This window comes from Lactuca virosa, chromosome 1 (assembly GCF_052849685.1).
Source record: "Lactuca virosa cultivar CGN04683 chromosome 1, Lactuca_virosa_CGN04683_v6, whole genome shotgun sequence".
Lineage (NCBI taxonomy): Eukaryota > Viridiplantae > Streptophyta > Magnoliopsida > Asterales > Asteraceae > Lactuca > Lactuca virosa.
In genome coordinates this window covers 29,511,678-29,528,367 of record NC_136426.1, presented here as the reverse complement: position 1 = coordinate 29,528,367, position 16,690 = coordinate 29,511,678, and the positions used below count along the sequence as shown (strand labels likewise).

Here is a 16,690-nt window from a genome sequence, read left to right as displayed (position 1 = left end):
AAGACGACCGAGCTCATCCAACAAGTCAGACAGAGATTGTTGATGGCCCAGAGTCGCCAGAAGATTTATGCGGACCGGTGACGCTCTAAGATAGAATTTCAGGTAGGAGATTTGATACTTCTGAAGGTATCACCCTGGAAGGGTGTTGTTCGCTTCAGGAAGCAGGGAAAGTTGGGCCCCAGTTTTATTGGCCCTTTCAGAGTGTTGGCGCGTGTGGACAAGGTGGTTTACGGGTTGGAGCTACCTGGGGAGTTGATTTAGATTCATGATACCTTCCATGTTTCCCAGTTAAATTAGTGTATAGTTGACGAGATAGTTATGGTTCCTTTGGAGGACATTCAAGTCGATGACCGCCTGAATTACATCGAGAGGCCATTGGCGATTCCGGATAGGAGAGTGAAGACCTTGAGGAACAAGGTAGTGAACTTGGTCAAATTTCAGTGGTAACACCAAAAAGGCTCGAAGTGGACTTGGGAGCCCGAGAATGAGATGCGCGAGCACTACCCTGATCTGTTTTCTGAGGCTGACTTAGAGGGCGAAGTCTGATTCTATTGGGGGAGAATTGTAACATTCGATTTTCAAACATTTTTCATTATTGGTCCCTTGCATCAAAATCTTTGCATTTCAGCCCGTACGTTGGGCGTACGTGAGGTACACGTAACGTACATGATCAAGCCTTGTAAACGTTACAAGCAGGTTACATGCTAGTACGTTGGGCGTACATGCGGTACACAGGGTGTACTAGCTCAGAAACTAGGGGTTTGCTCCCTATTTAATCAACATTATACCTCCCTTGGACCTTCTAGAGACTGCCTAAACTCCTTCCAAACCCTAATCTCGAGTATCATCCTTTTTGTGAAGATTTTGAAGGTTTTTAGTGATTTTGGTGCTCTCTTGTTGAAAAAGAAGGTTATTGAAGAAGGTGGTGTTGCTCGCAAACTTGTGGATCCAGAAACTACCTCACCTTGTGCATCTTTTGGAGGTATAAAGTTTATACCTTGGTGTGTTTCTTTCTATATCTCTTAAATGGGTTATTATGAACCTTTTTTGTCCCAAGCTTGGATCTTTGTGAGTATGGCGTACTCCATAACATATTAGCTGTCCTTTCATGTGTTTTAGGTCATCTAGAATCATAAAAATGCTTCCTTGAAGGTCCCTTTCTTTCCATGCAGGAGTGTGGTGGTTTGAGTATGGTTTAAGTTAAGGTTTTGAGGTTTAAGCTTATTTCAGCCATGCAAAGGCTTAAAGTTATGAACTTTATGGGTTAAGACATTCTTCTGAGGTCAGATCTGAGTTTGGGTTGCATGTCTTAACGATTAAGACGTTAAGAAGTTAAGTTTGGGATCAGACCGCGTATGCCCAACGTACTTCTGGCTACGCCCAATGTAGCCAGGCCTGACCCCGACCGATTTTGTTCATGGAGTGTGCGACGCGTAGGGAGTATACGCCCAGCGTACGCGTTGGACATGTTGACTTTTTGCTGACTTTTGACTTAGGTAAAAGATTTAGGGTTTTGGACCATGGAAAGGGCAAAATGGTATTTTTTCCCTCAAGGAGCGTAGTTGTGGGATTTGGACTTGTGATTCAGGATAATGACCTTAACTGATTAGGGTTACTTATTGTGTTTATTAGTCGGAGTCTAGTTTCGGAAGTTCGGGAGTGAGATTTATCAATCATCAGTATTAGGTGAGTATCCTCACTTATTCTTACATGTGTGGTAGAATAGTTGTATCTGTGATGACAAGCTGGGTCTAGTTGTTATTATTGTGTTATGTTGTTTACGTGTGACTGAGACTTCGGGTAGTCTCCATGATTACTGATAACCCACAAGGCGTGTTGTTTGCCCACTGAGACTTCGTGTAGTCTCCAGGGTTGCTGATAACCCATAACTCTTTATGTGTTGTGTTGTATGAGATATATTGGGGAGCTCACTAAGCTCCTTGCTTACATTTGTTATTTATATGTGTTTCAGGTACTTCTGAGGGTCGCGGGAAGGCGAAGGTCTGATTGTACACACTCGCTGAGAGATTTTGTTAATGGGCATTTTGTGGCACTCTGATATTTGCGATGATGATTTGTATTTGATACTTGTAATTTTCTGATGGTTTAGTTTATGAACAATATTTTGGGTAATTTAAAAATGAAATTTTGGTTTGAAATTTGAGGTGTTACAATTGGGCTTATTATTATTGTTATTATTTTTGCCACAAACCGAATAAATTGAATTGTTCGAGTTCCTAAATGGTAATTGTAAGGCTGGAGGGAGTGGTGCCACAAGAATTGGACCCCCTCCTATGCCACGTAGATGTCACATGGACTCCATGTCAATTTTACCATACTTTTGTGTGGTCTTTGCCACACATTAGGTGTGGTGTACCGAAAAAGAAGGAAGAAGAAAAGAAGGAGAAGAGAGAGAGAGAGAGAGAGAGAGAGTTGAAGATGGAATATATATATATATATATATATATATATATATATATATATATATATATATATATAGAAAGAGAGAAGAAAAGTGCGGCCAAACCGCACCCTAAACCGCACACTAGGGGCGTTGTTCCTTTTTGACACCGTGGCAAAACTGTGGTAGAACCGCAACCACTCCCTTTAGTCTTATAGGGTGACATCCAACTCGTCCAATCAGATGTCGTCCGTGTTACTCTTTTTTCTTGTTGTATACAACCATTGTATGTTTAGACAACGTGCATAAACCCTCGCCATATTGGCCAATTGGTTCCCATTATTCATAACTTTCTAAAATACGACAAATATTTAAATAATGGGGAAAATTTTCACAAATTTTATTTTTCCTAGTTTTTTAATATTGTTGGGATTCAACAAAACAAGTTAAACAATTTTACACAAACAAATAAGCTTTAACGTAAAATTGAACATAGTATTTAATATGGTTTGATCGATGTGATCTATGTCCACGGATGAGAGAGAGAGAGATGATTTTATTAATCTTTTAAGAACAATCACAATCATTCACAAAATGTTGCATCTTACTGGAGCTCCCAAACAAAAGGAATCTCTCTAGTCTCTTGTATTGCAAATATGTTCTCAACCTTACAATGATCGTTCTCTTAAAATATGTGCACTCATACGCGTACGTATCTCCCATTTGAATTTTCTCCCAACCTTATAATTATTTTTCTCTTGAAATCTATGCACTCATACAGGTACGTATCTCGCATTTGAATGTTGATGTGGGATATGAATCAATTTATAGGCAAATCATAGATATACTGTAATTATGATGGGTGATTCACATATAAAAATAGACCTCAAACGGAATCATCCAATCACAATACGTCATGCAGCTGCTTCTAGAATATTTAATCTTGAGGGATGTGTGTGGCTACCTGTCATGTACCTAATGCACATGGAGCATTCACCATGCGTAGAGCGCATCCAACATCATAACAACGCATCATTGAGCCTCCATGATCAACACAAACATGAACATCAAGGATGCATCTTTCATGGTAGAGCGCATTACCCAAGCATGGAACGCATTTAGAAGTACCAACACATCCATGGAATAGTCATATTATTTGTGGGAACTTTATTTTAAACGGATGGTTAGTGGTTAAAGTTAGTATCATCAATTTATTAAAAATTATCAACGTCTGGATTAGAAAATGAGACCTCCAATTTAAATGGTAAATCCTTTACCAAATGGGTTTGCCCAAAATTGTCTCTATTTGTGGGAACTAATTAATGTTATACGCATTAATGGTTAATCGGATTGTAGCTAATAAAAATGTGTGGAATTTTTTTTGTAATAAATCCACTTCTTTAACTATCCATTAGCATAAGCTACTTTTTTTTTTTTTTTTTTTTTTTTTTTTTTTTTTTTTTTTTTTTTTTGGAGAAAGCTCATCAAGCTCTCTTTTATAAATGTGTAGGACTAACGGTCTCATTATAAATTTAATTGAATAATGTAGAATTATTGTTTATATTTTTTTTAGTTCCTCATAAGGATACACATAAAAATAATCTTCGAGAAATCCTAAATGCATAAAGAAAGAGTTCGGTCTTTGGGTTGGTGCCATTTATTTTATTCATTGTTCTCTAGTTTTGTTTTTTTCCAAGTGAAAAAGAATCTTAAATATTTAATAATCACATGAGTTTGGAAAATACTAATGAGAATCAAACTAATTATTGAACTTAATCATCATGCCATGTTGCACTTAACATTAATAAATTTCCCAATTTTGTTATAAAAAATAGCCCACAAAGTCGATTTTCATATCTATTCCTAAAAGTAGTTTGAATACAATGAATCAGTATTATTATTTTATTATTGTGATATTTATAAAATTAGAAACAAATAATTATAATACATGATTAAAGTTAAAGATTGACATTTAGATACTCTTTATATTTTATATTAAAAGTCCTTTTATCGAATCAAAGTTTTACCTTCTCTAAATGTAATTAGTTTGTCACGTAAATAATCATAATTTATCAAACATTGTAAAATTATTTGTTTTTGAATTAAGACATCAATAATCAAAATTTCAACACATTCAAACCTTCCCCTAAATGTTCACAAAAAGAAGTATAGTGAAGTGTGATTGCTAAAAATGTGCAAATATTATGGTTACTCATACAATAAATCCCAAATCATGTAATTTCTTACAATAAACAAATAAATAAATACTTTACCAACCTTTTTTTTTTTCCCATTTTAGATCATTCGAAATAAAAAAATTTGGTTAATAATATGTATCCCATTCCCCTCAAAAACTACAAATTACAAGCAACTCGTCCTTTTCCATTTTTAATAACAAGAAGAAAGAAAAAGAGAAAAAGAAATATTCTCATGCTACAAATTAAGAACTAAAACTTAGATTTAGTTTCCAAATTCTGCATTGAATTCTTAAACTCTGAGCAAATAAACACTAAGTTCAGGAGCACCATTGCTATCAGGATTCATCATATAGAAAGCTTCTGAATCTCTTGACCCCATAACTCTCTCAAATTTCGCTCTCATGTACATGGTTTCTTCATCTTCTCCGGCGACTGTTTTCTCCGCCGGCAACACCCCAGCCCCCATTGATATCGGCTCCACCGCTTTAAGAACTCTCCATTCTTTTTCTCCGCACTCTCTTTTCACGGCGAACCCGCACTTCTTCCCGTTGCAATAAGTCCTCCAAACAGGCTCTTCCAAAAGCTTTCTTGAAGTACCCACCTTTTTCGTCTTCTCTTCTTCTTTATCACATTCCAATGCGATTCGAACTTGCCCGGAAGCCATTTCTTTAACAAGACCACTAATTGGTGTCTGAAGCTCGATCAAGAAAGCTGGTTGGGCAGTGGGGTTTTTCTGGAATGCGAAGTAGGCGTGGCCTCGCCGGGATCCAAATAGGGTTCCGACAACTTTAGGGCCAAGAGTGTTTTGAAGGTTTGCTCTATTTTGCCTGATAGCGGTAAGAACTGAGCGGAATCTAGCAACTGTTACAGCTTGGAGTTTCTTTTTTGGTAGGGGTGGCGGAGGTGGTGGTGGTGGTTTGTGAGGTTCGGCGTGGTTGACGTTGGGTTTATGGCAAGGATTGATGGGTGTTGGGGTTTCTTGATCTTCATTGCTGACCTTATTTGACCAATGGAAGTGCATAGAGGTCTTTGCCATGGCTGTATGGAAATGAGAAAAGAAATAAAGAATAACCAGAAAAGGGGAGAAGGCAACTTCTTAAACAGTGTGTATCTCTGTGTGTATGTGTGTGAGAGAGAGAAAGAGAGAGATTGTTGTCTCTTTTATGGATTTGTGGGTGGTATTTTTAGAGGGGAAACTACATTAAATTTACTATTTTATGATTTTTTTATACTATTTATTTTTTTAAATATCACATTACTTTATTAAAAAAAATCCCAATTTTCATATTTTTGCTGCCTGCCTTCTGATGAACTTTTGAAAAAATAATAGTAACTTTGATGTAAATTGTATTATATTATATATTATTATTATATAAAAATATTGTTATTTTTTATTCTTACTTTGAGATTAAAGTTTTATGTTACTAAAAAAATATTAATTAAAAAAAATAAAACTTATTTAAGATTATATGATTTAAGTTGCTAAAATTCTTAATTCTAGAAAAACTTATGTAAGATTATATGATTCTAAGTTAGCCATTTTTCAATAAAAGGTCGGTCCTTACTAAATGTAGAAAATAAAATAACATCAAATTTTGGCAATATTAAAATTTCAAAGTTTATTTTATTGACAAATTTTCGATCTTTAATAACCATAATATATCATTTATCACGAACATGTCTTTGATATTGATACAGTTAACTCGTGTTTGGAGGAAAGCCTTGATGCGCCGATTTATGTGATGTCGTGTGGCTCGGAGGTTACAGCTTTGTTTCCTAGAAGCAACCTCACTGCATAAAGATATTTTATGCAACAATCTATTTTTTACATATAATTCTTATTTGTTAAGTGAAAATAGATTTATAATTTAATTTTTTAAATTAAAACTGTATAACCTAAATTAGAACTTTAATACAACAAGTTTGGACTGAAATTGATATTCAGGTTGTTTCTTGTTAATGGTAGTTTTGAATGAGGGAGCCGGAAATTTTTATATGATGGTACAAACATTATCAAGAAATATTCTATGTATTTATCATATCCAGGACATTAAAAAACATGATATTATCTCTTTAGCTGGGGTATAATGTTTACAAATATTTTTTTTATATACATAAAACAATTTTTTTGGATGCTATAGTACCCCAACGACTCATATAGTTCCGCCACTGTTGAATATACAAATAGTGTTGAAGTAATTTATATTTTATAACGCCGTTTGCGCCCTATAACTTGTCTATTTCACTATACTATTTGTTTCTAAAAAATATTTTATGTTAACTAAACTTGCAATCCCTCTAATTCATACCATTGATCCATATTATTGCATCATATTCAGTGAGCTTATTTTATTATTTTGTGTTACATTATAGTTTAATTAGTTTGACAAGTCTATAAAACTTTTACGGCTACTTTTATTAAAGATGTGATTTTGTTATTTGTCGAGTTATTAATATGGATACAAAGATGTTCTTGTTCTTAAATGTTTTAGAATATTGGTTTCCTGATCCACCATAAACCAAGTTTCTTAATGATATCATTTGTTCGAATATTTTTATAGCACTCCAAAAAATTATAGACACACTTGGTGTATGCCAGTATTCCGTAAAGACATTATAATAAGAATTTCTTGTAGTGAGATTGTGCTTTAATGTTTGTACATTGAGCACAAAAGGGGGAGTATAATTGGACTTTAAGATCCTAGAGTTACCGGTGAATCTAGAACCAAAAACCATGTGGTTCTTTATGTAATCAAAACCTAAAAAATGAAAGAGTAAAAAGATATTGTGCGGTTGCGTCGTATGATTCAAATATTTAAACGTAATTTCAATAGTTATAATAAAGTTTGTCAAAGATGCGTAACTTAGAGGAGACTTGTAGCATCCGGATACAAGGTATTTCCATTTTAGCCTTTAACATATTGGAGTTTGCACATTTGGTCCTATTTTTAGTGAGTTTTGCATTTCATCTAGTATGTTGGGCGTACATGTGGGTACGCGCAGCGTACTCATGTGATCTGATCGCGGAAGCCCTGCTAGTATGTTGGGCATACGTGAGGTACGTCGGGCGTACGTGCTCAACCTCAAAACCCTAATTTTAAGGGTTTGCTTCCCTATTTAAACCACCTTATGCCTCCCTTGGACATTCCTTATCAGTCACCTTCCCTCAAAAACCCTAATCTCGAGTTTAAACCTTGTTTGTGAGAGTTTGGAGCTTATTAGTGACTTTTGGTGCTTATTGGTTGAAGAAGAAGACCATTAAAGAAGGAGGTGTCGCTTGCAAGCTTATAGATCCAATAACTACTCATCCTTGTGCATCTTTTGAAGGTATAAAGTTTATACCTTAATGTGTTTCCTTTTTGATCTCCATAATTGTGTTTTATGAGCTTTTTGTCCCAAAGTTTGGACCATTATGAGTTTGGGACACTCCAGATCATATTAGTTGTCCTTTTCATGCATGTTAGGTCTTGAAGATTCATAAAAATGGTCGCTTGATGGTCCTTTTCTAGCCATGCAAGATTTTGGTGGTGATCAGTGTGGATCAAGTTAGAGTTTTAAGGTTTAAGCCCTTTTCAGCCATGCAAAGGCTTAAAGTTTTATAGTTTATGGGTTAAGACGTTCTAAGAAGGTCAGATCTATGTTTGGATGCATGTCTTAAAGATTAAGACCTTTTTGGTTTGGTCTTTAGGGTCAGACAGAGTACGTCCCGCATACAACTGGCTACGCCCAGCATAGCCAAGTGATACCCCGATCCCGCCTGATTTATGAAGTACGCCCCGCGTAGGAAGAGAGTACGCCCAACGTACGCGTTGGGTAGTTGACTTTTATTGACTTTTGGACTTTTGGTCAAGATTTAGGGTTTTGGACCATGGGAGGGGCAAAATGGTCTTTTTGCCCTTAAGAGGTTTGGTTGTGGTCTTGGACTCGCGAGTTGAGTAATGGATCTTAACAGTTAATTAGGATTTATTATTGTGTTATTAGGCGGAGTTTAGTTCCGACAGTTCGGGTGCGAGATTTAGTTGTCTTCAGTATGAGGTGAGCTTCCTTCATTGTATCTGTGGGTCGAAGGCACCAATGTCGACCCATTATTTTATGTTGTAGTATGATGGTTGACTTCATGACAACTGTCAGATATGCTTGTGTTTGCTATATGGCTCTGTGATTCTTTGTTATGATATTATATGGTAGTGGTAAGGGGTGAAATAGACCCGGTATCCGGTTGAAATAGACCGAAGGAGATTGCAAGCACCCAGATATGATTGACTGTATCTGGTTGAAATAGACCGAAGGGGATTGCAAGCAGCTAAATATGATTGGTTGTATGTTTGTATTGTATGTGATATTTTGGCGGAACTCACTAAGCTTTGTGCTTACAACTTTTAGTTTATGTTTCAGGTACTTCCAATTCGAAGGGGTAGGGCCCGACCTGATCACACCGCATCACCTTATTATTTTCGCACTTTGAGATTTTGGGAATTTGTACTCTGATAATATGTTGCTATGATACACTTTTGACTGATTTGATATGAGTAACGCATGTTTTGAGTGAATTTAAAAACAAAATTTTTATCTGTATTTTTGGGATGTTAGTTGGTATCAGAGCCTTGGTTTGAGGGACTCAGGCATACTCTCGGGTGTGCAAGGACTCAAATCTAGGGTTTGGTAGATTTTCCACAAATAGATTCATTAACCAAAGGATTTTAATAAAAGAAAAAGGGGTGTGATGTGTGCAATCAACCGAGCTAAAGTAAGTCTTCCCAAAATACCCATACATCTTATATGTTTTATGCTATGATATGATGATTGCATGCTAGATTAGGGGCTAAGGATCTGCTCAAAATTTCATGATAGAGTGTTAGGAGAGATGCCCTTATGTGTCTATTTGTATGAGCTTATAGATTCGCATGCTGGTATCAGATCAGTTACTTGATAGGATGACATGTATAGGTTATGTTCTGAGTTGAATTGCCTGATGCTCGAATGTTGCATGCTTTGTGCTTTTGGGAACTATGTTGGTACTAACTAACTAGTGGATGAATGTGTTGGGTTACATATTATTGTGATTGGATAATTTTAGAAGGATAGGTTTAACTTTATTCGCAGCTCTTGTTTGAGTCCAACCGTTGTAGTGTGGGACCTGCCATTTGAAGAATTATCTAGTAATGATAGTATGTAATTGTGCCCATATAGTAGTTAGGTGGTATTAGTGGGAGTTCCTTCTGCAACTAATAGGAAGGAGGGGTGAGGAAGGGAGTCTTGGGAAATCCCTGAGAGATGCATTGGTGTGTAGGACGCCTTATAGTATGAGGAATGTACTAGATGGGAAGAGCGACTTGGAGGAGTCGGGGTAGTCCTTGATGAGGGTATAAATAGGTGTAGAAGGTAATATTGGGCTCGTACAGCTGGAAGCACAGGATTTATACCTGAGACCAGGAAGACCACGATGAATCTAGGGAACTTGAGAGTGTGAACCTTCTCGTGTATTTGCTAATTGTTTATGTGGTTATGTTTCAGTATGGCGGTGACACGTCATGAAGCAGGGGGTTCAGGATCGGGATCAGGTTCGGGAACGAGCATCGAACCGATTGATAAGAGGCTACGTGATTTCACTGCATCCGATGTTACTAGTGGCATCCTTGATGTGACCCCGGTGATGTTCGATCGATCAAGGAGGGTATCATCAAGCAGATGGAGGATCGCCGTCTGATCTTCAGGGCCGATTTGGACGCTAGCCAGTCTGGGGCCCGCACTCTCTCCTTCACGGATTTCAAGGGATGTGGGGCACCAGATTTCTATAAGGTGAAGGACCTCATCGCAGTCGGGCGTTGGATAGCTGACATTAAGTGTGCCCATATGACGAGTTTTTGCCCCGAGGGGTCGAAGGTGAGGTTCGCTGCAGGATGTCTGAGGGAGCGAGCCCGAGATTGGTGGGAGGAGGTCGACTATACTTTGGGAGGCCCAGCCATTGAGGCCTTGACCAAGCCTGATTTTGTGACCCGGTTTCGAGCAGACTTTACACCAACTGTTGAGGTACAACAGTTAGCTAGGGAGTTTCTAGACATGAGGCAGACGATTGAGACTGTGACAGAGATTACCGCCAAGTTTAGAGAGAGAGAGAGAGAGATTTATTGGTACCCCAGTATGTGGCTGATGAGGAAATGAGGAAGACCCGATACCATGATATGATGAGATATGCCATCAGGGAGTTTCTTAGTTTTTCTGCCTGCCCGACTCTGAATGACATGATATCCAGGGTGCAGGAACGAAAGATTGATCTGGAGCACGTAAGGAAGATGAAGGCGGAGCTTGGGCAGATGGTTGGGGTTTCAACGAAGAAACCCAAGGGTTTCGACTCTAGGTCGAAGGGCCAGCAAATGTGACAGGTCGCATGATGGGGTTTGCAGAGTGGGTGGTTCGGGTTGCTACAAGTGCGGCAAGACAGGGCACCTTAGAAAGATTGCACTGATGCTATCATCACCACCCATACATCAGATCTGATTTGCTTTCATTGCAATCAAAGGGGACACAAGAAGGCCAAATGCCTGAGTATAGCATCAGGAGGACCAGTAGTAGTACCTGCTCCAGCGACCCCACGAATTACTGATGGCTGCCAAGACAAGACGAATGCGCCCGTTGTGAGGAGCAAGGCTTTCCATATGACAGCCGAGGAGGCACGTGTTGCACCGGATGTGGTGACGGGATCGTTTCTTGTGAACGGTATCCCTGCTTTGATATTGTTTGATTTGGGGCTACCCGATCTTTCGTGTCTCTTGCGCTCAACAAGAGGTTTCTCGGAGCTCCGGGAGAGCTGGATTGTCCATTAGAGGTTGAGATTGCGGATGAGCGATCTGTCCGGGCATGGAGGGTTCATCGGGATTGTGTTTAAGAGATGTTCAGCGAGTAGTATCCAATCGATTTGGTTCCTATTCCTTTGCGCAGGAGCAAGGTTATAGTGGGGATGGACTGGATGAGCCCCAATGGGGCGGTGATTGATTGCGAGTGTCAGATGGTGCGTGTTCGGACCCCAAATAGGGGAGAGTTGGTGGTCCGGAGAGAGGGGGCGCAACACGGTCTGGTTCTGTGTTTAGCAGCTAGGTTCAGGCGCTACCTTCATCAGGGTTGTTCCGGTTACGTCGCATATGTTATGGGGACCCTAGAGAGAAGGGTAAGGCGACTGTAGATGAGGCGTCAATTGTACGGGAGTACCCGAATGTGTTTCCGGAGGATTTTCCTGGAGTGCCTCCAGAGAGGCAAATGGAGTTTCAGATTGACTTACTTCCTGGTGCGGCTCCGGTAGCCAAATAACCATATCGGTTAGCTCCTCCGGAGATGCAGGAGTTGTCTACACAGCTGTAGGAGCTGTTAGACAAGAGGTTCATTCGACCGAGTAGTTCACCTTGGGGGCGTCGATCTTGTTTGTAAAGAAGAAGGATAGGTCGCATCGGATGTGTATTGACTACCGAGAGCTGAATAAGTTAACGGTGAAGAACCGTTATCCACTCCCGAGGATTGATGATTTGTTTGACCAACTTCAGGGTGCATCTTGGTTTTCCTAGATTAATCTTAATTAGGGTTATCATCAGATGAGGGTCAGGGAGGACGATGTGCAGAAGAAGGCCTTCCGAACTCATTATGGTCATTACGAGTTCGTGGTGATGCCCTTTAGGCTCACCAATGCTCCGGCCACGTTCATGGACCTCATGAACCTCATGTGCCGACTAATGTTGGATCGGTCTGTGATTGTATTCGTCGACGACATCCCGGTCTATTCTAAGACCTAGGAACTGCATGAGGAGAACTTGAAGGAGGTATTGGAAACCCTGAGGAGGGAGAGACTGTATGTGAAGTTCTCTAAGTGTGATTTTTGGTTGCGCAAGGTGCAGTTTCTGGGGCACTTTGTCAACTAGAATGGTATTTTGGTCGATCCGGCCAAGGTCGAGGCTGTGGAGAGGTGGAAGGTTTCGAGATCTTCATCTGAGATTCGGAGTTTCCTTGGGTTGGCAGGTTATTATCGGAGATTTATTCAAGATTTATCCAAGATAGCAGTTCCTCTGACTCGACTGACGAAGAAGACTGCCACTTTTCGTTGGGGGCCTGAGCAGCAGGCAACATTTGTGGGACCTTGAGACAGATATTATGTGAGGCGCCTATTCTGACCCAGTCAGAGGGTATTAAGGATTTCGTTGTTTATTGCGATGCTTCGATCACGGGTTTGGGTGCGGTTTTAATGTAGAGGGGCTGCGTTATTGCTTACGCTTCGAGGCAACAGAAGCCTCATGAGGCGAATTATCCGACGCATGATTTGGAGTTGGGGGTTGTAGTTTTTGCCCTCAAGATTTGGCGACATGACTTTTATGGGGTCCGCTGCACTATTTACACGGATCACAAAAGTATGAGCTACTTGATGGATCAACTGAATTTGAATATGAGGCAGCGTCGGTGGTTGGATGTGGTGAAGGATTATGATTGTGAGATCCTTTACCATCCAGGGAAGGCCAATGTGGGGGTCGATGCTCTCATCCGCAAGGCGGTCGCGGCTCCGATCATGGATATAAATGTATGAGGATGATAGTGATTACTCCACTCTTGGAGCAGATTCGAGAGGCTCGGGTCGAGGCTATGAATGAAGAGCACTAAAAGAGTGAGGGCATAGTGGGTGAGGTGGCTTCCTTTGATTATGATAGTCGGGGTTTATTGACTCTCCATAAGAGGGTGTAGGTCCCTTATTGGGGTGGTGCGCATCAGGTTCTGATGGAGGAGGCACAAAAATCGAGATTTTCCATTCACCCCGAGGCGACGAAGATGTATAGAGATCTCCATCCTGATTATTGGTAGCCCTGTATGAAGCGGGACGTAGCTTGGTATGTGGAGAGGTGCTTGACTTGCAGTAAAGTCAAGTCCGAACATCAGCGGCTTCACAGCAAGATGCAGGCATTAGCCATTCCCGTTTGGAAATGGGAAGAGATTACCATGGATTACATTACGAAGTTGCGTCAGATAGCGCGCGAAGTGGATTCGATTTGGGTCATTGTCGATCCATTGACCAAAAGCGCGCACTTTATTCCGATTCAGGAGAGCATATCTGCGGAGAATTTGGCTGACATTTATATCATGGAGGTTGTAGCATGACATGGGGTGCCGGTTTTGGTGATTTCAGACAAGGATGTTCAGTTTACTTCCAGGTTTTGGAAGAGGTTCCGCGAGGATTTGGGTACTTGTCTGCATTTCAACACGGCCTTTTACCCACAGATGGATGGTCAGAGTCAGCGGACCATCTAGACATTGGAAGATATGCTGCGGGCATGTGTTCGGGATTTTGGTGGTAGCTGGGATACGTATCTTCTGTTAACAGAATTTTCATATAACAATAGTTATCATGCCAACATCGATCGACCTCATTTTGAGATGCTCTACAGGAGGAAATGCAGGAACCCGATATGCTGGGGTGAGGTCGGTCAGCGAGTCATGGGGAGTACCGAGGTGGTACTTAAGACCACCGAGTTGATTCAGCAGGTTCAGATTAGATTCAGACAACTCAGAGTCGGCAAAAGAGCTATGCCGACAAGCGTCGATCAGACCTAGAGTTTCAGGTTGGGGATATGGTTCTCTTGAAGGTGTCACCTTGGAAATGTGTCATCCGATTCAGGAAGAGGGGCAAGTTGGGCCCTAGGTATATCGGTCCATTAAGGGTTGTATCCCGGGTGGGCAGGGTAGATTATCGATTGGATCTTTCGGAGGAACTCTGTCAGATTTACAACACTTTTCACGTCTCTCGGCTGCGGAAGTGTTTGGTCGATGATTCCACAGTGGTTCCATTGGAGGATCTTTAGATGGATGACCGCCTAAACTACACTGAGATACCGGTAGCGATCCTCGACTAGAAGACAAAAACCTTGAGGAACAAGGTTGTTGAGTTTGTAAAGGTGTAGTGGCAGCACAGCAAGGATTCAGAATGGACGTGGGAGCAGGAGGACTAGATGAGGGTGCATTACCCAGAGTTATTTCCGGCAACGGACTTCGAGGACGAAGTCTGATTCAAGTGGGGGAGAATTGTAGCATCCAAATATCAAGTATTTCCATTTTAGCCCTTAACCTATTGGAGTTTGCACATTTGATCCCATTTAATGAGTTTCGCATTTCATCTAGTACGTTGGGCGTACCTGTGGGTCCGCACAACGTACTCATTTGATCTGATCGCGGAAGCCCTGCTAGTACGCTGGGCGTACTAGCTCAACCTCAAAACCATAATTTTAAGGGTTTGCTTCCCTATTTAACCCACTTTATTTCTCCCTTGAACATTCCTTATCAGTCACCTTCCCTAAAAAACCCTAATCTCGAGTTTAAGCCTTGTTTGTGAGAGTTTGGAGCTTATTAGTGACTTTTGGTGCTTATTGGTTGAAGAAGAAGACCATTCAAGAAGGAGGTGTTGCTTGCAAGCTTATAGATCCAGAAACTACTCCTCCTTTTGCATCTTTTGAAGGTATCAAGTCTATACCTTGATGTGTTTCCTTTTTGATCTCCATAGTTTGGTTTTATGAGCTTTTTGTCCCAAAGTTTGGACCTTTATGAATTTGGGACACTCCATAGCATATTAGTTGTCCTTTCATGCATGTTAGGTCTTGTAGATTCATAAAAATGGTTGCTTCATGGTCCTTTTCTAGCCATGCAAGAGTTTGGTGGTAATGAGTGTGGATCAAGTTAGATTTTAAGGATTAAGCCCTTTTCAGCCATACAAAGGCTTAAAGTTTTAGAGTTTATGGGTTAAGACGTTCTAAGAAGTTCAAATCTGTGTTTGGATGCATGTATTAATTATTAAGACCTTTTTGGTTTGGTCTTTAGGGTCAGACGAAGTACGCCCCGCTTATAACTGGCCACGCCCAGCGTAGCCAGGTGAGACCCCGATCCCGCCTGATTTCTCAAGTACGCCCCGCGTAGGAAGAGAGTACGCCCAACGTACACGTTGGGCAGTTGACTTTTATTGACTTTTGTACTTTTGGTTAAGATTTAGGGTTTTGGACAATGGGAGGGGTAATGGTCTTTTTGCCCTTAAGGGGTTTGGTTGTGGGTCTTGGACTCGCGAGTTGAGTAATGGACCTTAATTGTTAATCAGTGTTAATTATTATGTTATTAGGCGGAGTCTAGTTTCGGCAGTTCGAGTGCAAGATTTAGATGACTTTAGTATCAGGTGAGCTTCCCTCACTGTATCTGTGGGTCGAAGGCACCAATACTGACCCACTAGTTTATGTTGTAGTATGATGGTTGACTTCGTGACAACTGTCAGATATGCTTGTGTTTGCTTGATGGCTCTATGATTCGTTTTTATGATATTATATGGTAGTGGTAGGGGTGAAATAGACCCGATATCCGATTGAAATAGAGCGAAAGGGATTGCAAGCACCCATATATTCTTGACTGTATTTGGTTGAAATAAACCGAAGGGGATTGCAAGCACCCATATATGCTTAACTGTATCCGGTTGAAATAGACCGAAGGGGATTGCAAGCACCCAGATATGCTTGGTTGTATGTTTGTATTTTATGGGGTATTTTGGGGAAACTCACTAAGCTTTGTGCTTACAACTTTCAGTTTTTGTTTCAGGTACTTCCAATTCGAAGGGGAAGGGTCCGGCCTGATCGCACCGCATCACCTTATGATTTCTGCATTTTGAGATTTTGGGAATTTGTACTCTGATAATATGTTGCTATGATACACTTTTGATTGATTTGATATGAGTAATGCATGTTTTGAATGAATTTAAAAACAAAATTTTTATCTGTATTTTTGGGATGTTACAAGACTTGCATGTTGATCAGTGATAAGGCCTTCAACGTTTTTCCGTTTCCTTGTTTTTTTTAATTTTTTTATATAGTTTTATTGGATTGAACAATGCATTTAAATGGATTGATGCATTGGGCTATTTTAAATAGATTATAATAAAAATATTGGCTCGTATTTTATTATAATATTTTTCAAAATAAAATATATTAGGTAGGTTCTAGAAAATTTACAAGGTAGTTCTTTAGTATTTATGTATGACTTACATTTTTTTTAAAATAGGTGGGTCCTAGGACCCACCTTCACATAAGTTAGA

General features: G+C 40.1%; 1 pseudogene; it reads right to left on the bottom strand.

Annotated features, from left to right (window-relative positions):
* Positions 1 to 4,719: 4,719 nt before the first annotated feature.
* On the bottom strand, positions 4,720 to 5,758 carry LOC145161554 (protein MIZU-KUSSEI 1 pseudogene; annotated as a pseudogene).
* Between the last annotated feature and the right edge of the window lie 10,932 nt (positions 5,759 to 16,690).